Source organism: Microtus ochrogaster, linkage group LG1 (assembly GCF_000317375.1).
Source record: "Microtus ochrogaster isolate Prairie Vole_2 linkage group LG1, MicOch1.0, whole genome shotgun sequence".
NCBI lineage: Eukaryota > Metazoa > Chordata > Mammalia > Rodentia > Cricetidae > Microtus > Microtus ochrogaster.
Window position 1 is genome coordinate 47,901,984 of NC_022027.1, and position 24,035 is coordinate 47,926,018.

Consider the following 24,035-nt stretch of genomic DNA (forward strand, 5'->3'; position numbering starts at 1 on the left):
CTATCATCTATCTATAATCTATCTACTATCATCTGTCTATCACCATCTATATATCTCTGTGTGTTGATATATGTGAGTATGCTTATGTTTGTGTGAGTATGCACATGTACTTACATGTATGCATGCATATGTGGAAGGCAGAGGTCAGTGCTGGCTGTCTCTCTCTATTTCTCTCAACCTTATTTTTTTGAGAAAAGGTCTCTTCCTGATCCTGGATGTCTTTGTCACTGTTCTATAGCTGTGAAGAGACACCATGACCAAGGCAACTCTTACGAAAGAAAATATTTAACTGGGACTTGATTACAGTTTCGGAGGGTGAGTCCACTCTTATCATGTAGGAAGCATGGCAGCATGTAGGCAGGCACAGGAGGAGCAACTGAGAGCTACATTCTCATCTGTAGGAAGAGAGATGTGTGTGTGTGAGAGAGAGACAGAGACAGAGACAGAGACAGAGACAGAGACTGGGCCTGGCATAGACTTTTGGAAGCCTCAAAGCCTACCCCCAGTGACACACTTCCTCCTTCAAGGCCACACCTCCTAATTTTTCTAACATTATCAATGAGTTCCATCCACTCCCTCACTTGCTGTCAGAATCTGCCTGTCTACCTGTCTCCATCGGCACTGCTCCTCAGTCCCTAATATTCCAGATGTCTGCTACTAGGCCCAGCTCTTATCTGGGTGCTGAGGATCTAAACTGAGGTGCTCATGATTTTGCTGTAAATACTTTACCAATCAAGCTATCTTCTCAGCCCTATTTCTTGTGTCTTTCTATTTTCTGTTACTAAGAACCTGTCTTGTTTCTTTTGTTGTGATATGACTTTTTCCCCAAAAACAACTTAGGGGAGGAAAGGGTTTATTCAGCTTGCATCTCCACATCATAGTCCACCACTGAGGGAAGTCAGGACAAGAACCCAAACAGAGCAGGAACCTGGAGGTGGGAATGAATGCAAGGGCCATGGAAAAGTGCTGCTTACTGATTTGCTCTCCGTGACTTGCTCATCCTGCTTTCGTGTAGATCCCAGGACCACCAGCCCAGGGATGACACCACCGAAAATGTGCTGCCTTTCCCATCAATCACAAATTTAAAAAAGGCTGGGTCTTGTGGGCCCATTTTCTCAACTGAGGATCTTTCCTTTCAGATGAATCTTGCTTGTATCCAATTGACATAAAACTACTCTGGACAATGCATGAAAAATATCAGAACTATAGTCTTATGGTTTGGCTCTGTAATGCTCTCTGAAGGACTTGTATGCTGAAGGCTTGGACCACAGTGCTTCAAAGTTTAGAGATGGGAATTTTAGAAACTGATTTGATCCTGAAGGCTCTGACCTAATTGGTAATCTAAGCAAGTCAAAGCATTGATGTGCTTGCAATTTGTGGGCTGTTGGGAGGTGATGAAAATGTAGTATATAGGGTCTAGTTGGAGGACATTATATTTTGTCTCTGGACTCTGTCTATTTGTCTCTATTTTGCTCTCTCTGCCTTTATGTTTCCTGGATACCATTAAATGAGCAACATTTCTGTCAGCCTTTCTGCCAAGATGTTCTACTATACCACAAATCCCTTAAAAATGAAGCATGCATGCTGATTGTGGCAGGAAACTTCAGAAACCAGGAGCCCAAGCACCTTTTTCCTCCTCTAATTTTATTAGGCATTTTATCACAGTGGGGTGATTGTGAAGGTTATTAACAGTATGTGATATTCTACAATAAATTTTGAAACAAAAATTATTTTACAAGTTAGTTAAAGATGGTCTTAATAATTCTGATAGAAAGTTTTGTTTTAACATTAAGAAAAATTAGCAAGGGGCTCTGAAGGGATGTCTTAGTGTTTGAAAATACTGCTCTCCAAGAGGACCCACGTTTGATTCCAAACACCCATATGTAACTCCAACTCAGTTATTGGTACCTCTGACACCTGTACTTTCTTGCACATGTCCCCACACAGACATACACACATACACATAACTAAAAATGACAACAAACAAATCTGTAAGAATGTCAGCAAGGGAGGTAACTTGGAAGCCTACTTCTACTGTTTCATGGTGACTTAACAAAATGTGATGTGCGTGTTTTCAGAACATCTGGTCAGAAGAGGGAATGGTGTTCTTTTCAATATATTTTAATTGACAGTTTCATAAAACTGGAAAATAACTACTTTAATTTTAAGTTGTATTTTCAGAGAAACAATTTTATTCCTATTTACTTTAAATGCTTAGGTTGATCCCTTAGCTTCAAAATAAAATTTCTTATGATGAACTTGATAGAAAACTTTTCAAAATTATATATTTTTGCAAAAAAAACCCAGCCTCAGACATCTCCCTTTCTTGCCAAATCTGCCTATTGTCAACCCCCTGATTATTTTTATTGCTGTCATTTGACCCATTAAAGTTGTCATTATTGAAGTTTATACATGTTCTTATACCCTAATGGTCCCCTTCTTGTTATTCTTTCCCACCTGGCCTGAATCTCAGGTCTGGTCACTTAGTATGCAATCTGCTCCACAGATTGCATCAGTCTGTCATCGTCATAAAACCAGAGGCAATATTAGATATTTTAAACGTGGGATTTAGTGTATGGAATTAGCTGCATGTGATAGCTGAGCTGAAAGGGTGGGGAATGGTGAGATGCTGCTGACATCAGTAAACACAGGTGGTTGTCACCCATGGCTGGAAGGCACTGGGTGTGGCTTTGGCATAGTTCCAAAGCCGGAGCCAACTGTGCTGTGTTGCCCTACATTGGGTGTTTCTTGGCAGAGCTGGATTAATGAATGGAGGGCATATGAGTAAAACATTGGGAAGGATGCACTTGCTTTCCAAGAAGAATAAGATGGGGTGCAGAGTTGCTAACAGCCCTGCTATCACAAAGAAATGTGCTCAGAAAAAAAAATAATAGTAACTGTAGTCGGTGGCCACTTGTTCCATGCTGATTAAGTTTCACAGAGGCATTTTAATGCAGACCATGCTGAAAAAAATGGTAAGGTGATACAAGGAAAGCAACCCCTAAGCCCTGAAAAGGCAGAGAGTGTTGTAAACATGAGCGGATTTGACAGAGCAGGATCCGGTCTTCTCAAGAGGAGTGATGCAGGGAGCTGCAGCTGGGATGTGAGAAAGAGTCCTAGCCAGTGGGTGCTGGTCCCTGCAGAGGTGTGCTGAGACTGTTCCTGGAAGACCAGCTGAATCCTAGAACTTAGATTCAATTTCTGGAGCCACTGCTGCTGTGTCAATAGGATTATCACCATGGAAACAGGGGCACCAATGAAAGCACATAGGACAGAGCTCACCTCTCTGCTTCTCTGTGTCTTTATGTTCAAAGTCACTCAGTAAGGACACATGCAGTAGAGGAAGTGCTTCATCGTGGCAGAGCGGAATAGTAAGGGGTGGTGTGAATCTGGAGAATCATAGGTGATTACTGCTACCCACATCTTACCCTCTCCATTTCTCACCGACCAAACCCACTCAGAGTCAGAGTTCAACCATGATGGGATGACCAGGAAGTAGCCTGAGAACAACAATTGAATGACTAGCTTACAGATATTTTATATTCTTTTATGATTGTGTTAGATTTTCACTACTGTGATGAAACACCATGATTCAAAGCAAATTGGGAAGTTGGGGAGGAAAGAGTTGATTTTCCTTTCACTTCAGGTTGTAGTCCATCACAAAGGGTAGTAAAGGCAGGAACCTGGAGGCAGGAGCTGATGCAGAGGCCATGGAGCAATGCTGTTTATTGGTTTGCTTATTTGTTTATTGTTTATGGTTAAGTGTTTACTGACTTGCTACCTATGGCTTGCTTACCCTGATTTCTTATAGGACCCAGGGCCATCAGTTCAGGGGTATCCTCACCTAAAAAGGGTTGGGCCCTCTTGTATCAATCAATAATTAGGAAAATGCTCTCCAGGCTTGCTTGCCTACAGCCCAATCTTATTGAGGCATTTTCTCATTTGGTGTTCCCTCCTCTTAGATGACTCATGTTTGTGTCAAGGTGACATAAAACTAGCCAGTACACTATTTTCTTCTTGGATAATTAAAGTTATATATATACATACACATACACATATATGTGTATATACACAGTCTAAACAATCTCATTGTTTCTGATATATTTTAAATGGTCAAAATTCAAAAGAAGATTATACTTTGATACAGAAAAATGTATCTATGGAATTATATTTTTCAGTGTCCATAAATAAAGTTTTAATGGAGCATTGCTGTGCTTAGCAATGAGCATATAGTCTCTAGTTGTTTCTGCACCACCACAGTTGAGTTGTAAAAGTGACCTCAAGCCAACCCAGCCTCATATCTCCTGCCTGGCTCATTACAGAGAAGACATTCCCACTTAGTCTTTGAACTCATGAAGTTTAGCTCTGGTGGAGGAAATGCTGCTGTGTTGGTGAATGACACAGGGCCACCTTCTTCTTTCACTTGGGCATGCCCAGTTCTCCTTTTCTGTTCATCTGACATCTACTGCAGGTGTCACTATCTCCCTCTTTGTTAGCATTCTCATTTCTCCCCAAACTAGGGATGATGCGCCACCACTTCTCATAGACTCTCTTTTTCACTTTCCCTCCTATGCCATGTGTATGACTTCCAGTAACTTTCAAGTACTGTGGTTGATGCCCATTTCGTACTTTAGAAAGCTCTGGCACAGCAATGCTATGCCATTTGTAGAGGATCATACAACTGGTAAATTATAAATCTCATATTTCTATCTAGATATTTGAGTCCGAAGTTTATGTTTTTAATCAATAGTATACTTCTATGAAGATGTTCAATAAATGTTCACAGCATGAGTGAAACTACATTCCTATGGTATGAGTGGTGTGTTATTGCTTTTGATTAATTTATGTTTGGGGGGTCTAAAATATGTATGTTATTATTAGCTTTAAATAAATTTATACCTTACAATATCTTGAGCAAAAGATTGATATTTAAAATTTAAGTATTATTTTCCTACATAAGTAAGAACATTTGTAATTAATTTCTTTTTCCTATCTCATCTTACTCATGACAATAGCCAACCTTTTATAGAAAAGCTCTTGTTTCTGAAATTTTTTTGAAAGAGACACTTTGATAAGCTATAACTGAGCCCTTTTACTGGGATTTTGTCTGTGGTTCTTACTTCTTCTAGATTTGAAGAGTGACACTGTCCCACATTTAAAAGATATAGTACTGGGGCACATTGATCAGCACCAATCAGTTCTGTGGTAAATGCTCTCCTAGTATGGGTGGTTCTCTTGGGCCTCATTTGGTGACCTACTTTCTGAGAATTCCATTTCTTCAGTTGCTGGCCTCCTGCCTGATCTTCAGTTCTTAGAGAACTGAATAAGCTAGTCAGTGTCTGGCCACCAGTTCCATTTCCATCTGACTGCTTTTGTCTGCTCTGGAGGTGATCTCTGGAGAGCTTGTGATGGAGTCACCATCAGCTGCATGTTCTGCTCTGCACATATCCTGTCTGGCCATTTGGGATTGTCATTCAGTCCACTGAATCAAATTCCATTTGACTGTCTATAATCCCCTTCTCCCTTTGTGTTTTCATCTTTGGCATCAGAACACGGGACTGCAGAATTGATTTTTTTATATACCCATTTATTAACTGATTCTAGTTCTTCTGAAAGCAATTTCTGGTCTTGTTTTATTTTTCTCAACTTCTCATGGTTTGGGTCTTGATTACATGAATCTTATAGTTAACAAAAAAGTAGAATGCATGTTTGTGTATCTATTGAAGTTAAATGCCAAGAATAACAAATTGCTTTTTGGATAATAACTGACTCTGTATTACATAATTATCCCACTGTCACCAGGGGCCAGAATATGGAAACAGTTTTATCTCATTTTTTTTTCAAATTTTATTAGTGAGTCATTTATTAGAATAACCTGATGGGTTTATTGAGTGATCACAATATGTTGGGCTCTGCTCTGGGTCCAAAACCTGCTTCTGAGTTCTGGAAATGGAACACCTTCTTTATCTCTTACTCTGCTCTCTATATTTTTACTCTTTATATAACTACTTTGAGCCAAATTGTCTTATTACTTCATGAAATTGTGGACAGAAGGGTGCTATGTTAGTTTTTATCAGTTTGACACAAACTTAGACATATCTGGAAGAAGGAAATCTCAGTGAAGGAATTTTCCTATGGGCATAATTTTGGCTGAATTTTCTTTATTAATTATTGTTATAGAGTACCCAGTTTATTGTGGGTGGCATCAACCCTGGCCAGATAATCCTGGTTATATAAAGAAGTGATTTGAGAAAAAAAAAAAAAAAGGAGCAAGTCAGTAAGCAGTATTCATCCATGGTTCCTGACTGTTCTGCTCAGTTTCCTGTCATGACTTCCTGCTGTGGTGAATTGTGACTGGGACATATAATGTACTAAACCCTTTCCTTCCTGAGTTGCTTGTGGGCATGGTATTTTTCATAGTAGCAGAAGTAAACTCAAGACAGAGAGTGTTATTATTCTCAAACCAAAACTGAGGAAGGGAGGTTTTGAAAAGCTCTGGTGACTTGGCCAATACACTGCAAAATGGTGCTGGGGGCTAGTTACCAGGTACTGAGCTCAGTCTCCCTCCCAAAAGGAGCATTAAAGATCAGAAGTTAAGACACAGATCAACTTACTGGCTCCATAGGTCATTTAGAATTTCTTTATTAACCTAATCTGATGCTAGCACTTTCTCGAAACAATTCTAAACAAATGTTTAAAATACTGCCTTCTTAATGGAAGGGATAATGTAATTTGTTTCTTCCTTTTTTCTGTAAAGAAAATGTCTTCACCTCTATCAAATCAGTGGTGTTCTGCCACTTACCTCTCTTTAGTATTCATCTTTCTTGGATGGTCCCCTTCAAATAACTTGTCTGGAAGAAAAATATAAGCTATGTTCCCACAGAGAGATGTACAGCTGGGAAATATAAGCTATGTTCCCAGAGAGATGTACAGCTGGGAAATTCTAACCCACTGGTATTTCTGGGATACTTCCTTGCTGATACCGTAAATACAGTGAATGCATGGAGAGACACAATGTAAACTGTTACTTTGAAATGCTTGCTTTTGGCACAACTTCATCACAGGCGGTTTACAATTTACAAAGCAGTATGGAGTAATGTTGACGACTTCTGTGTTTACAAATCCCCTACATCCTCTTTACTCAAGGAAAGAGTTTTTGGTTTTGGCACCTTTTCAGACATTCATCACTTCTTCTCAATGCATTCTTGCATTTCGTGTTACTCTCTTCTTTATCAGAATGCCTGTTATTTTATCCCAAGTTGAAAGGTACTCAGCTGTGTGATTTCTCAGAGGATGCACCTGCGCATGCGCGCACACACGCCCACATACACACACACACACACACGCGCATACACACATCACACATACTCCAACTGAAGCTGATGTTAGGTCTTTTTAAAAAAAAAACCTGACTTCGTGGCATTTAAAATATCAGGGGAAGGATTCTGTTTTGTTTTAATTTTCACAAGATTGAAGAATATGTGAACTGTGAAAGCAAGTAGTTGATGTGAAATACTCAAGAGAACATTTGAAAGCAATTATCATCCACAAGAAGGTTAGAAGGGTTTGTAGGTCAGTGGATGAGCCTATAATGTGCAGGGTTGACTGGGGTTCAATCTTCTGACCCCAGGAATGAAATGGAGGGAGAGAGGGAAAAACGAAGAGAGGGAGAGAGAGATAGAGTATGAAAAACATCTAAAGTTGCTTTGCTAGTATCACAAAGGTGTTTTAAAATAATTTTTAAGATTCCTAAGATAAAATATTTAAGGTGAAATAGCCTAGAGTCGTCTAAGAGGAAAATGTCAATTAGGAAACTGCCTAGATTGGATTGGCTAGTTGGCATATCCATTAGATATTGTCTTGATTGCTCATTGACATAGGAGGTTATAGTCTATTGTAGGCAGTACAATCCCTCAGTGGTCCTGGGCTATATAAGAAAGCTAAGCTTGCATGAAGGAGTGAACCAAAGAGAGAGAGAGAGAGACAACAGGCAACATTCCTCCCATGGTACGGTTCCTACCTTGAGTTCCCGTCCGTCCCTGATGAACTGTGATTTCTTTATGTGATTTCTTGATGGTTCCTCATATTAATTTCCATACATGATGAACTGTGACCTAGAAGGGTAAGCCACATAAACCCTTTCCTCCTCAGGTTGCTTTTGATTAGATTGTTTTATAAATATTTACAACGTTGTTACAAGATTTCCATACCTGTTAGACAAAAGAGTGAGTATGTAAGTTAAAGGTAGGGAATGGGAGGAGGGAAGGGAGTGGGAACTTGGATTAGTATGTAAAATGAAAAAGGATAGTTTTTTTTTTTAAGTAGGAACAAGCACTCAGGAAGTGGAGACAGCCAGACTATGAGTTCAAGACTACGGTAACCAGAAATACATGAAAAAGTATGTCATAGTATTGATTGGCAAGGTCTTAGTAAATCTTATTGAGTACCAATATTAAGTATCAAAAGTGTGGGCAAGTTCTCCACGATACTGAGATTGTACAGAGCATCTGCAGGTACTGCAACTCTACCCTCAGGATGTGTTGAAGAGCTGTTAAAAGATGTCTATAAAAGACTTGTTCAAGCATATTTTTATTCATAAAATCTAAAAATTTTGTGAGCCAAATCATACTTTGTTTAAGAAAAAAAATATTTTTAGTATGAAACCTTGTTTTCATACTTGTACAATATTCAATGATTAAATCAAACTAAATGCAATATTCATTGTCCCATATACTTAATTTTGTGGAAAGAATAGTTGGAAACCTACACTTTCAGTCATTTTAAAGTATAGCATATATTATTAAATTTACTCACATCCTGCCATATAATAGATATATTGAACTTAATGTTCCATCTAGTTTAAAGTTTGCATTCTTTTGCATCTTCCTAATCTCCTTAGACTATTGCTTCTGCCTCTATCAGTTCATTATTTATAGATTCTACATACAAGTGAGATCATGAGATGTTTGCTTGGCTTTACCTGTCTTATTTCACGGCACTAGTATTCTAAATTGACCTGTGTTGTCCCATGTAACATAAGGGCCTGCTTGTTGGGGTTTTTTTCCTGCCTGGTTTCTGTCTTACCACCAGGTCCCATAGCTGTTTATCTCCCCAAGAATCACACAGAGGTCTACAAAGTTATAAACTGATTGGCCCATTAGCTCAGGCTTCTTATTAATTCTTATAACATATATTAACCCATTATTCTAGTATATGTTAGCCACATGGCTCAGTACCTCCTTCAGTGAGGCAATCACATCCTGCTTCTTCAGTGTAGTGATAGGAGAGGCAGCGCTGCGTCCCGAGCACCCCGGCCGCCTGGTTAGCTTATACCCTGGAATAATTACACGGAAACTATATTCATTTAAACACTGCTTGGCCCTTTAGCTTTAGCCCTTACTGGCTAATTCTGATATCCTGGTCAACCCATCTCTAATAATCTGTGAGCACTGGTCTTACCAGGAAGATTCTAGCCTACATCCATCCTGGGTCGGAGCTTCATCGTGTGTGTCTGCCCGGGAGCGGGGCATGGCGTCTCTTTGAGGTGTCTGCCCCTGAGAGGAGAACTGTTGAGTCTGAACTCACTTCCTCTTCCTCCCAGCATTCTGTTCTGTTTACTCCTCCCACCTATGTTTTAACCTATCAGGGCCAGCCAAGCAGTTTCTTTATTATAATTAAACAATGAAATCAACAGATTGATATGACACTCCCATATCACTTCAGTGGATGAGTCAGGACTGCAGAGGAATGGGCTTCTTCCTTCCCAGAATTCTCTTGTTCTCCTTGACCCACCTCTACTTCCTGTCTGGTTGTCCTGCCTATACTTACTGCCTGGCTACTGGCCAATCAGCATTTATTTAAAACATAATTGACAGAATATAGACAATTGTCCTACACCAGTCCCCTACTGTTGGATTCTTTCTTATGGATTCTTCCTAGCGCTCTCCTGTGTGCATGAGATACACTTCCTTTATCCATTCATCAATTGATAGGCCTGTATGTGGATTCTGTATCTTGGTTATTGTGAATTATATGAAGTAAACAGAGAAGTACATTTATTTCTTCAATATACTGACTTTGTAGTCTTTGAGTATATCTGAAAGAAGTTAATAGATCATTTTAACTTTGTAGAAACCTCCTTACCTTTCTCCCCCATAATGGTTATATTAACTTACATCCCATTAATAGTGTATAGCAATTTCTTTTTGTCCACACTTAATCAGTACTTGTTTTTTCTTGTCGTGTTGATGGGAGGTATTTTAGCAAATGTGAAAGGATATTTTATTGGGTTTATTTTGCATTTCCTGAATAATGAATAATATTAATCATTTTTCATAAACCGTTGGTCATTTGTCTTATTTATTTACAGAAATCTTTGTTCAGGTCTTTTGCCCAGTTTCAGTTGACCTATCTGTCTGCTTGCTATTGAGTTATTGAAGATATTAGTCTATCTAGAGAGTGTGAATGTCTGTTATAGACTACCTATAGTGTGATTCAGGTTTATATTAAAATATTTCATTAAGAATCATTAAATTTGAGAATTTCATAAATATACTTTTAATAATACTTTCCTTGACATTACTCCCTAACTCCTCTCAGATATATTCCCACCTCCTCCTTTCACCTACTTTGTGTATTTTTTTCCTGTTTTAAAAATAAACCATTGAATACAGTTCTTACCGTACGTATTGTACTGGGTGTGGGATCAACCTTTAGAGAAAGGTGGACCATACTCTTAAAAAACACTGGACTCCTTCTCCCCTAGAGCTAAAGCTCTCCGTAATCCCTCAGTTAGAGATGGAGCCTCGTGGGTGGAGTCTTCTTTCCCTTCCGTTCTAGACTGCTAAATCCACACTTCATTGGTATTCTTCCCATATGATCTAGCCATAGTTAAAAGTGGAGCATTGGCCACACTCCTATTATTTCATTGCTCTTTCTCCCTTCAGTTCCACCAATAAATGCTTTATATATTCACGTGGTCTGGGTAGGTGCTGCAGACTGAGCTGTAATCTCAGCTGCGTCTGCCGCTGTAGTCGGGCAGCTGTGCTGAGAGGGTACAATCTGCGTGGAGGGAGAGGCCTGGGGGGGGGGAGCGCTGACTCCCAGCGGTTGCCACCCAGGAGGCTCTGATTGGCTGATTGGGGCGGGTATCCGCAAAGCCTCACGGGGGCGCCAAGTGTAGACGGCATAATAACCAGGGTAGCTTAATATGAAACAGCAAATTTTAATGAAGGAATAGCTTATAACACCAGGGATCCAACAATAAACAGGAGATACAAAAAAAGAGAGACTGGTGGGGCTCATGCCGCCAGATTTATATATAAACATTAGCCCAAGACAAACACGCCCCCCCATTGGGCAAAATTTCCCCTACACTGAGCATTGCATTGGTCATGCTTACTAGAACATTGCCAATTATAGAAAAGGTTTATGGTCGCTTAGTCTAGTGCCATAGCCGTGTGTCAGATATGGCTCTTGTGCACTTGAAATGTGGTTAGTGGGACTGAAGAACTGAATTTTTAATTGCATTTAATTTTAGTGATTTAAATTTGAATAATAATCATGACTTCCTATTGGAAGGAACAACTTTAATAAGTTTACTCATCTTGTTTATTATGAATATTGTAGTTAGAGGCTGTTTCATGCATAACTTACTTGTATCTTTGTTCTGAGTTCAACTACTAATGACCTGATGACTTATGCATAGCATCTACCACACTTGGATAGGACCAAAAGTGAACAGCCATCACACTATTCCTCTACTATTTATTGCTCAAGACCAGAGGTGTTATCTGGACATTGGTATTTCCACTCAAGGTCTGGCTGGCCTCAGAATACTATCTGCTACAGTGGATGTATTCTGGATCATAATGTTATTTGTTACAATGTATAGAGACAATATTGGGAAGAGACTGGTTATTATGGAATACTTTATATTTAACCATAAGGTTGTTATGGTTATGTTATGGCTATGTTGTTTTTCACACGCTTCTTGCACAAACTAAGTGAAATCACAGCAAAAACTGGAAAAATCTGGTGATGCTGAAAGTTGTTATTTTATGCAACTTTTAGTGACAATACTTGCTTTTAGAAACATAAAATTAAGGGAGAAGTGCTACATTGGATAAATGCCTGGACATTAGATTTAATCTTGGAATGTCCTAGAAAATAGCAGCATACGGTCACCCAAAATATAAAACATTATCATATTTCAAACAAAAATTCAACTATTGAGAAGAATAAATAAAAGCATAAGGAATTTATAATTGGAATAAAAATTTCAGAAAATCCAAAAAACATGAAAGAGGTGAAACAGTTAAAATCATTGCATGTGGAGGAGAAATCTGCTGGTACGTTATCATCTGTTCACTTAAAATGTTGAAAATTAAATATATGCAAAATTCACAGTCAGAAAGTTTATTTTTTGTTAAACAACAGTTTCTGCTCAAAGTGGAGTCAAGACTGTTTTGTCTTTGATTAGAGGGAAATTTTGAAGTTTTCTGAAAATCAAAATAAAGAAACAAAGGACAAGAACTATTTCTACTTAGGAATTCATAGTTGGTTCTTGAAAAGTGTTCAATTTCTAAATGAAATATTTTGAAAAGTAAAGAAGGAAATGCTGTTGTAAAACAAGTTTTTAATATTGAGTCCTGTACCCTCAGCGCATCCTGTGATAACATAATGAAACAAGCAACTGATCACCAGGAAAGTAATAGGTGTCATATAAAGAAGTCAATTAATTTGATATTTGAGGTTTATTGAGTTTTTAATCACATATCATCCTAACTTGTACACTTATAAACTGCCACTTCAGCAAATCCGGCTGCATAAATTTGCCTAGAGAGAAAGGTCTACTTTCTTATCCCACAGTCTGATACAGTAGCCACTGTCACTGCAGGAGCAGATGTGAAATTTACACAAAAAGCACATGATTGCTGTTTAAGCTTTGTAATCACACAGTTTTGACTTAGGAATAGTGAAGATTGGTGATGGGGAGATGCAGGACGCCAGAGTCACTATCAGGGTTGTGTGCAGCCAGCCTTGTGTGTTTCTGAAGAACAGCTCATTATTTGGAACATATGGGCAAAGAACAACATTAAGTACAGGAATCTTTACTTGTCCCAGATACGCTGTGCCTCTTATGAGATCTCTCTTATGGAGATAGTGGATTTCTGAGAGGTTACAAGAATAGAAGCAATGGTGTTGAAAGCTTTTCAAATGCTCAGGGAGTTCAAGAATCAAGGAGTATGTCGATAGAAATTTCTAAATCAGAATACATTTTAATTTAAACTTTTCTTTATTGAATAAATAATATGTCTTTGAAGAATATTTTAAATAAAACTATTTTTCTTTTATGTTCAACAGTTGTTTGTTTGATATTTTAATTGTACTTCATTAGAGAATATGTCATTTCATAGACTTGTATTCTGTTTCTCTGGCTTTCTTAGAAATCTGTTCTCTTTCATCAAAAGTTTTACACTCTGGGCTGGGAAGATGGTGCAGTGGTTAGGAGTCCTCACTACTCTTCCAGACAACTTGAGTTCAGGTGCCAGCATTGACATCAGGCAAGTCACATGAGCATATAACTCCATCTCCAGGGGAACTGCCAAGGTCTTCTAACTCCTAAAAGCACTTGTATACATGTAGAGACTGGGTATGTGCTAGTATTACATCATCGTGTCCTGATGATGCTATGGAGGTAGAGACTGGGTATATGTCAGTATTACATCATCTTGTCCTGATGATGCTATGGAGGTAGAGACTGGATATATGTCAGTATTACATCCTCTTGTCCTGATGATGCTATAGAGGTAGAGGCTGGGTATGTTTCAATGTTACAGTCATCATGTCCTGATAATTCTATGGAGGTAGAGGCTGGGTATTGCCACTATTCCATCATCATGTCCTGAATGAGAAGATACTTTCAGGGGATTTATTTGATAATTGTAGGACGCAATGGTTTGCCAGGGCAGTAGAAGAATTTGTTCTTTATAATTTAGTTCAAGAATGCACACTTTGAATGTCTTCTTTCATCCTGTCAAAACATCTCGCTAAAATTAATGACTTAGAGCCAATGCTCAGCTTTCAAAGATGCTGTGGTGATTTATTGAGGGATGCCAGTCTACGGTGTCATTGGGTGGAGAGCACTTGTCCTCATGTAACAAGGCTAATATCGCTTCAAGCTGCTGTCAGTTGACTTGGTGAAATTGCTTAGATACACTCCCCACTCAGTTAGCTGGTGATGACTGCCCTTATGTATTCACCAATCAGAAGCCCTGGGGAAACACTAATTAGCCACCCTCAAGGAAGATGTCCCAGCCATGTAAAAAATCTTCTGAATTCTCTGTGCTGTAATGAGGACCAAGCGCCAGTGACAGGTTCTTTGCCGTGCTGTGCCGATGCATCAAGGTTCAGCAATTTTCAAGAAGAGAATTATTGGATTCAGGCCCAGTACTGCACAGAGTCTGTTAATCAGCTCACTGAGACTTAGGGTCTGCAGGATCCACAGGGGGTAGTAAAGTCTAAGGAGTTAAAGGAGATTTTGGGCCATGGTGTTGAGAAGTAGAGCAAGGATAATCTCCTTAAATATCTGTCTCTACACAGACCTGTAGTGTTCCTTTGGTCTATGCAGAGTCAATACTTTGTTCCCTTTCTTTTCATTAACTTAGAAGAAAAGAATATATATGTTCATCTAACTTGCTAGTGACCTTCCTCTTCTTTACCACCAACACAGGAATAACCAGGTTGCCAAGAAACAAAGGGCGGCACAAGATTGATGTGTAGGTACATTGGTCTTGGCTTCACAAATATGATTTAGCCTAAATCAGGGACAAGCACACTTGTCAAGTTTATGTGATAGAGAACTTGGGAAATAAAACATTAATAGGAACAGAACTGAAAACTCTCTTCTGCTCCCCAGTAATCAGAGACGCTAGAAGGGAACATGAGTACAGAAAGTCATTGCTGTAGGCAAATTAGGATTAGGCAATTTTCCCATGTCCTTGACATGGAAGGGAGCTGTAAGTAATTCCTATGGCATAAAGTTGGAAGGGAAGTTAAAAGGACCAAGAAAGAAACCAATGTGCCTTGATGTGTAGTAAGCAAAGGGAATCTTTTACTTCCATGAAAATTTGTAGCAAAACATGGGAAACAATGATTTCCAGTGACTTTGAACATAGTAGCATCCATCAGTTACCAGTTTCTAACCTTGACTTTGATTGTTTTCACAGCAAATGATTCAATGGTTAATTTCATCTTAAAGTCCCAGAAAGCATGAGGAAATGAGTCACATGAGAAATAATATATCAAAATTGTTTGTTGTCTTTTCTCATAGATTTTAGAGATTATACCTAATCCCCACCAGTCTTTAGGAATGAACATGTATTGTGCAAGCAATGTGTAGGTAGTCATATTGTACAGAGATGCTGGAGTGTAATGATAAATGATTTTAGTCAAAGTTGCTATAATTTAAGCGAAGCTGTAATAGAAAAGAACAATTAGCATATGCTGCAGTGAGTTCTCTATTACCCATAAGCACTTACATATACTTCCTAGTAAGTGTTCATGTCATTCTTCCATGTTTTCATTAAAGGCCCCCTAGATACTTCTGTTGTATGTCCACGACAAGTGAAGAGCTTAGTTCTGTGTAGGAGAGACCCAGCCAATCACCTTGCTAGCAGGGGGCAGGGTCCCCCGAGGATATTTTTTACTTATAAAGATTGTGGGCGTGCTCCCAAACACCCCTTCTGCTTTTCTGTTCTTTGCGGGGACCTGTGGTTCTGTAAGTCTATTTCCCCATTAAAGCTGTATATATTATTACAATCTGTCTACATTTATTTACGCCGCTACAGTTCTGATTGTTTTCAAGCATGGTTTGTGGAAGTAAGGTCAAAGCAGTTTTCTTGATGAGAGCTGAGATTGTTCATTTCGTTTCTTTCTGACTGGGTCATGAAGTACACTCAGACATTGTCATTCTGAATTATACTGAGGGCTTTTCTAGATAAAATCAATTTTACCCTTGAATTTAATCTGCTTGAAATAAGCAGTTTGCTCTTCCTTCTGAGGTCCCACACGATCTTCCTGATCAGAACAAAACCCCTCCGTTTCCTTGGATGGTTGGATTTCCTTGTCTTCTACCTTGAACTGAAACATCAGACCTGAGGTCTCAAGATTGGATTTGGAGGTACATAGTTTTGAGACTAGACTTGGTCTCTTAGTTTTCTTTGGGCACTAGCTAGCCAGTTTTGCAGATTTTGAGGCTTAGTATCTCTAATCATGAATACAAAGCTGTTTCCTCTCTCCCCGAGAACCCTCACTGTCCCAGCTCCATTTATATCTTATGTTGTTACATTTCCAGGACTTATAATTTGGAAGAAGTTCTTTAGAACAACAATGCTGGACAAATCTTACCACACAGAATTAAATAGGCAAACAAAGAAGGTTTCTATTAGATAAGTGTTGGGCAAAGCTGTTGGAATGGAGGGAGAAACTGAATTCAGCTCTGTGGAAACAATGCCTGTTTATAAGTAGAAGTGACTCTCTTGCGTGATAGGGAGGGATTCTTATGGTGCGGTACAATTGTCTGTATTCTGTCAATTATGGTTTAAATAAACGCTAATTGGTCAGTAGCCAGGCAGTTCATTTTACTTTTGGCCTTAGCTTCTATTCTGGATTCTGGTTCTTAATACTTTAACCACATAATAAACCATATATACATAATCCCTCTAAATGACTGACAGTGATCAAAGCAATAACAACTATTTTCTTTGTGGATAAGTGAAGAACCCAAGGTTCTTTCTTAGTGTTAAAGCCTTACCTTTGAGAGTAGCGAGGAGGGCATTCTCACTGCTAACCCCTTTCATTCTTTTCTGGTCTCACTTGGAGGGAAAAGACCAGAGACCCTTTCTCCCCCAATCCTATCTTTTTTTCAATTGCAGTATTTGTATTATTATTATCCATTATTTTAACATCGTATTGTATTTTAATGACAGGTCATGCCATTTCATCTAGAACTGAAGTGAAACAAAAGAGAAATTATACTGCTTCCCAAGAGCTAATGGGACTCATGTTGGCTACAGCTACTGGGGTTACTTCTTCCACGCAGTTTACAAGAGTAGGCATGCATTAACATGCTGCTGATGGCTGATTTTATTTTCTGTATGCAAAGTAGTTTGGGTTTCACCTTATACTAAATTAAATGACAACAGTAGCACCTTAGGGTTTTCCTAGACACTGTCACTGTGTCCAAAATTGTTGAAAGTCTTAACTTTTCCTCTGAAATTCATTCATTGGTACATATATTTATTGTAAGACACTCTCTCTGTGTATCCCTGGATGGCATGGATCTTGGACTAGGGCAGCTTGAAACTCAGAGATTCACCTGCTTCTGCTTCCTGAGGCGAGGACCATTCCTGGAGTCTCTGGAGATTTCTTAAGACTGACTTATTGGTGTCAGTGAAGCCTTCTTCATGTAATACTATGACTTTTCAATAATGTTTAAAGAGTTCTCTCAAGACCCCAAGACCCCACATTACCTAGTCTGTGTCCATGCTTGGACAATTGGAAACACTGGTCAATTTATTCTTTTATATTACTCATGATTTTCTCAGAAGTGCTGCTAAGAGGGTGTCGGCATGGGCTAGATCCTGACAGAATCCTTATGCAAAATTGACTACATTACTGTTTAGTGTCACTGATGCCACACATTAATCTACTGAGAAACACCATATGACTATTTGCAAAGGTGGAAAAAAGGGACTCAGTAAAGTTCTTTGATAGCAAAAGGGAGAATTGTTTCCAGGAAATACTAAACTGCCTACCAAACACCGTGAGCTCCTAGGTGGTGTTTTGGAACAGAAACAAAAGTCATGTGGATTTCTTTGGTGCGTATTTTTAAGGCACTATTAGTAGTAGTAGTAGCAGTGATAGTAGTACAACAGGGTTACCACTATCTTTCTGAAACATGTGAAGTTAGAATGTTTGGGTTTCTGCAAAGAGAGGTTCAGTGATAGCCCGGGAACCTCTCCCCCACTGAGTACAGGATGTGGTGCCATTGCCATTGATTCCAAGATCCCGCTTGGGAGTGGGAGAGTTGAGTTAGAAAGTCACGGCTGTGTTCCAAGGTTTTCCAGCTTAAGAAGTTTTTAGGATATTTCACAAGTCCCATGTGATCCTCTTAATTGCATGCACAAGCTCGTCAGGAGAACCTTTAGCTGAAGCAAATCAATAATGTCTTCAGAGCACAGTGGGAAGGCAGTGGTAATGGAGTTTTTAACTGCTCAGAGTGTGCTGGCCGATGTGCTTCTGAGTCTTGTTAGCCTGATCAATACTTAGACCAATAACTTCTGGGGCTTCGCGGTCAGGCAGGATTTGAGATATAGATTCTGATTAGGTGGCAGTGTGAGCAAATTAGCAATCCAGCTTCCATAGAGTCTGGCCTTAATTATAACGCTGAGACTGGTAAGTCCGGTCAATCATCAAACCCATAGCTTTAATTCTAGAAAGAATAATGAATATCTAAATATACAACATAAGATCACAGGATGATTTTTGAAACATTTTATAACAAAAAGACAACAGTGAACAAACTTTCAGATGCATTCTAGGCTGGACTGTGCTCTCCTGAACTCATGAGACTATACACAATCTTTTCCATACTTACCACTTGAGAAGGTATTTTAATGGCATTACGCTGTATGGTCCCCTTTTCTTTTCACTCTTTCCCCCCTTCTTCAAATTTCCCCTTTATAATACATCAACTTCTTTTTCTTTGAGTGTAAGAAAAAACAATTTGACCTCTTTGTGTCAGCATATCCTGGAATTTCCTCTTTTTTTTTAAAGATTTAGAAAAATATTACATAAACCATTTAAACATAAAAAATATTCAGGACCAACATAATATAAACACTACTTGAATGTGTCTCTAATAATAATGTACTAGATGAGAATGATTCCTAAATTGTTCAGATAGATTTATGCAAAGAAACAACACTCTATAGAACTTGTCTTTTTTTTGAAACTTTTACATATATTTGCAGAAATACACATTTTGGTTGATTTGAGGTTTAGATTAAGGAAAACAGACTTTCAATTTATAAGTTCTGAGGGTATATCACCATGGAAAAGACAAGGAAGGTCATTAACTGTAAGTGTCATAGTCTTGTTGCCTAGTTATGGGAAATAATGTATAAATGACTGACAAGAAAAGCGTGGCTCACATAACATGACAGTGTCACGAAACACTGACTGTGTTAGAGAGAGAGTAAGACAATTTTCAGGTACTGAAATGTGACCTGAGATTTTAATGATGAAACGAAGACCCTGAAGCACAGGTAACTTCTACTCAAAAGGTCTAAGGGGAAGCCAACTCAGCCATAAAGATGAGAGTTTTGTCTTGAGTGATCACAAGCAAACATATGGATGAAGTTTCTATTTTAAATATGCTCATGGATCATGCTGAAACATTTTCTTTCTTGATCTACAATGGTACCCAGTATATGGTAGATACTTAATAAGTGCTCATTAAATGACCTAATGGACAAGAACTAAATCTTGTAAACGAAAATGGCATTGAAGTTCTGGATGTTTCCACAGACTTCCTGTTACTGCCTACTCCAGACAAGAGTGGATTATAATATCATGCTCAATTATGTGAGTTCTAATCTACTGCTAAGACTTGGCTAACAGAAAATTTACCTCTTTTTATTGAAAGGGAAATGTTATTTTTTTAAAAAAAGTGTTCAAAATAGAATCAGCAACTCATATTATCAACCCAACAGAGACCTCAGTTAGGGAATATATATGTTCTTCCTGCCTTAAATCTGTGTCAAGGGTCAGTACTATCAAAAAAGGCCTAGAACTTGATTAAAAGGCACAATTCCAGTCCCCCTCCTCTTCACACAAGGAAAAAAATTCTGTATTTTTAAAGAATTCTATCATGACTTATGCATACAAAGGGTTCGAGAGGCACTGCATTGTGACAGCGAGTCCCAGACATTTGCTTTCGCAGTCTGAGTGAATGAAGGTCAATTGGAACAGGTGTTGTGTTTTAGTTTTGTTACTGGGCTTCCCCCCTTTGCCTAAAGAATAGAACACGGAAATAAATCATATATATCATAAGCAAGCAAACAGATAAACAAGAGTGGCCACTCTATTCTGGTGTATCTTCCTCTAATCAGCTGGAGAGCTGCCGAATTTAGCCAACCCCACTGGCAATAGGTTCACGTTAAAAATATTTGTTGTTTATTTGATGTTCAGACTTGACTGAGTATTCTATAACAAAGCTATTTATTGACATATCACAAACTTAGCTGAAAGCCTTTATAAAAGCCCCTCTGCTAACCATACTAGAGCTGAGATTTAAAACAAGTTCTGAGTGTGGGAATTCTTTGTAATATGTAACCACATAAAGAACAAGGGGTTGGTACCTGTGCAAATCATCATATTTTTTGTTTCATAATTTATACATGTTCATGTACCATTCATTATTGTAAATCAGTCATTGGCGGTAGCACATGAGGGAAAATTGTGTGTCTCTAAATCAGTAAACCAAATACGATTTATTACAAAGCAGTCGTCCTCATAAATAATCTGATGTGTCCACTTAGTAGAAAAGCCAAGAATTAGAAAGTTTATATCCTTAATTCTCCTTTAGTAAACTCTCTAGGTTGTGTCTCATTTAACTTGGGACAAATTTGAACTCATAAAAAGTTATATAATAGACATTTAAAGAACATTTCTTGCTGAAATCAATTTTGTAGCAAAAGTTTCTTCCTAGAGTAATCATTTGTGAGTCTTTTTCTCTTATTAATTTGTGAACATTCATTGTAGTTGGGTGATACAGAACAGATAGCTACAATAGTTACGAAGAACTACTGGAGAACAGCCACCAAAATGACTGATCATTTCAGCTTTTAAATACTTTTCCCTGAAGACATTTTTTTCATAGTTTTAGTAAAACATTACCGTAATATTATGCTTTCAGACTCAACATTATTCTATAAGCACTTTATCATTATATTTATTATTTGTTTATTATTACATTTATATTTATGTACATAATACCCAGGCAAGTGGCTACAAGTAAGTTTTAGTTTATTTTCTTTAATCATTTTGAGTTTGGGAAGTGTTATTCAAATCTATGCCATTTATTTATTAACACATTACATAGCAAACAGGAGCAAATGTGGCCCCCAATTTTTCCATCTTGTCACTTACAAATGTACCCAGTCTTTGGAGAAATGAAGGATGTGTTCCCCTGGGAAAGGGTAAGAACACAGTTGTAGTCAGATACTCTGCTTCCTTTCATTTAAAAACTATCAGAAGGTTTAATTGTTTTCCATGTACTGTAGGTCCGAAGAAAACCCAGTTCCCCAGACTCCAAAAGGCAGTCCAATGGGCTCAACCTGAACTATAGGGTGATTTCTGGTGGTCAGATAAAAACCAGCATTCCTCAGGGATTTGTGAAAAGGGTTCCTTCCCATTTACCAAAAGGAGTCATTTCCCTGACCATAGACAGAAGGGACAAGCGACTACCTGTGGTACCTACCAAAGCTCATGCTGGCCTCCAGGCTCCCATAGTATTACATACCTGTTACACATTTCAAAGTCCATGCTAGCATCCTAGCCCCCCCCCCCACCTCCTCCTCTACCCTAAATTCCCTTTAGCTCACAGACTTCCATTCCCCTACTGCTCATACTCCTTATAAACCTGCTGGTCTTTGTATGTTCTAGTTCTCTCTCTGCTCAGTTCCTGCTCATCTCACTATGTGTTTTCTATTCTCCACCCCCCTGCTATTCTCCCCTCTCCCACAGATAGCCCAGGCCAGCTTCAGTCTGCAGGTCATGTTCTGTCTACTTTCCCTGATCTGATGCCTCTGGCTATTCTCTCTCTCTCATGTCTACAACCCCGCCCTCCCTAACCATCCCATGGAGCAGTCACCTGTTTGTACACATACAACTTCTATAAGAGCTCAGAGAAATCCAATCATAGCTGTCACCCCGATGTAAGACTGAGTATAATTTGTTGGGTGGAAAGAGTTAAATGAACTTTAACTGAAAAGCTCCCTTTCTTTTCCTCTCAGGGTACAAAATAGCCAAGGGCAACAGTGGATGACTAATGTGTAGAACATCGCAATTAGTATAGCAAGGTACTTACAGGGATCAAATTAAAAAATTCATTAACGTACGCACTTAATTAAGAAACACTTTTCAGTTTACATGATAAATTATGACACCTATTAAATCTTCTGCTACAAGCTGTAATGGCTTCTTTGCTCCCTGGTAGAGAACTATTGCCTTTGAGGTCCTTTGAAACTCCCCGAGGACCAGTGCATTAGTTACAAGTGTATTAAAAACAATGCTTTCCCCTGCAAGGTACAAGAGCCTCTTGATTGAAAACTAATTTAAACTTAAGAAAGCACCAGGGCGCAGGAAGGAGGCTATCACCTAGCAAGCAACTCTACAATCCACACACCCACACACAATGACCTTGAAAAAGAAACAAAAGTCTTTGAATTGGCCAGGAAGATGCCCTGTTTTTGCTTCGTGTCTTGTTCCTTCTGTGTTCTCACTGACTCCCATAAGAGGAAATACTGTCATGAGACAGAGAACTCAGTGAGACCGGAGTACTTCTTAGTAGGTCAGTTTCAAACGCGTCTTATGTTTCCGTCTAGTGGGATGAATTAGGAGGGTGAGAAGGATGGAAAAGAGGGTGGGAGGGAGGGGAGGACGGAGTTAACAAGAGTGAGAATCCACACATAAGGAGTCAAATGCATCCTTCAGACTCTGGTGGGGTCTCGAGGAAGCATGGTTGTAGTGTCATACTCCCGTGCTTTTCCTGGGGATATCTTCAATGTCTTGTAGTGTTTGTTGTTCAGGATCCTGGGGCTAACAAGACCAGTAAGGGAAGCTACAGCATCAACTTGGTTTCTCAGGGTCACATCTCTTTAGGAGCCCAGGCACAATTCTATTGCCTCTGGAATAGGAGGTTCATACATAGCCCTTGCTCATTTGCTGATCTCTGCCTTCAGTGTGAGGACCAGGGACTATTACTAATCTCAGATCTCCTAGGTTAGGAACCTACCAACCCTTGGAACTTTTGGGTCCCAAGAAAACTCCATTTCTCCAGATTCCAAAGGTAGAAAAGACAAATGGCTCTCTATGGTACCTATTAGCGTACAAAAGCCCATGCTGGCCTCCAGGCTCCTTTAGTATCATAAGTACCTGCTACAACTTTCAAAATCCTTGATAATATTCTAGTTCTTCTCACTTCCTCCTCTAACCTAAGCTCCCTTCATCCCAAGACTTACCTTTCCCTAGTTACTCATTTTACTTATAATCCTTCTAACACTCAATATTTCTTCCTGTTCTCCCCTGTCTTATTCTTAAAAAATATCCCTAAGGCGGGCTGGAGCCCGCCATGAGAAAAAGTGGCTACAGCTTCCCACAGCTTCCCACCAGCAGGAAGCCGCGGGTGATGGCGGTAACAAACCCTGAGCAGGCTGGTGGAGCCCGCCAGGAGTAAAATCAGCTACAGCTTTTCACCAGCAGGAGGGCACGCACACGGCGGGTCAGACATATAAACACAGAAAATAGCCATATAAGAATTTATTAACAAGGAGAGAAAGAAAGGGAAAGAAGAGAGAGAGAGAGAGAGAGAGAGAGAGAGAGAGGAGAGAGGCAAAGCCCCGTGTGTACACCGGGACAGAACACTGGGAGAGAGCGAGCAATCGCGGGTGGTCAGAGGTTAAAAGGAGTGGGCGTGGCTAGGCAGGGACCAAAAGAATAACACCCTGTACTCATTCTCTCTCTTTCTTTACTTCCCTCTCTTGTGCCCTCTCTCTTTGCCTCCCCTACCTCTCTCCATTTCTCTGCCCTCCTTCTGCTTCTCTCATGGTCAGGTCCAGTCCACTTTGTTTTCTCTCTGCTCTGAACTTTTCCAGGTACCTCTGGCTATTCTCTCTCTGTCTCTGTTTCTCTCTCTCTCTCTCTCTCTCTCTCTCTAATATGTTAAGTACCTGACTTCTTTATTCATT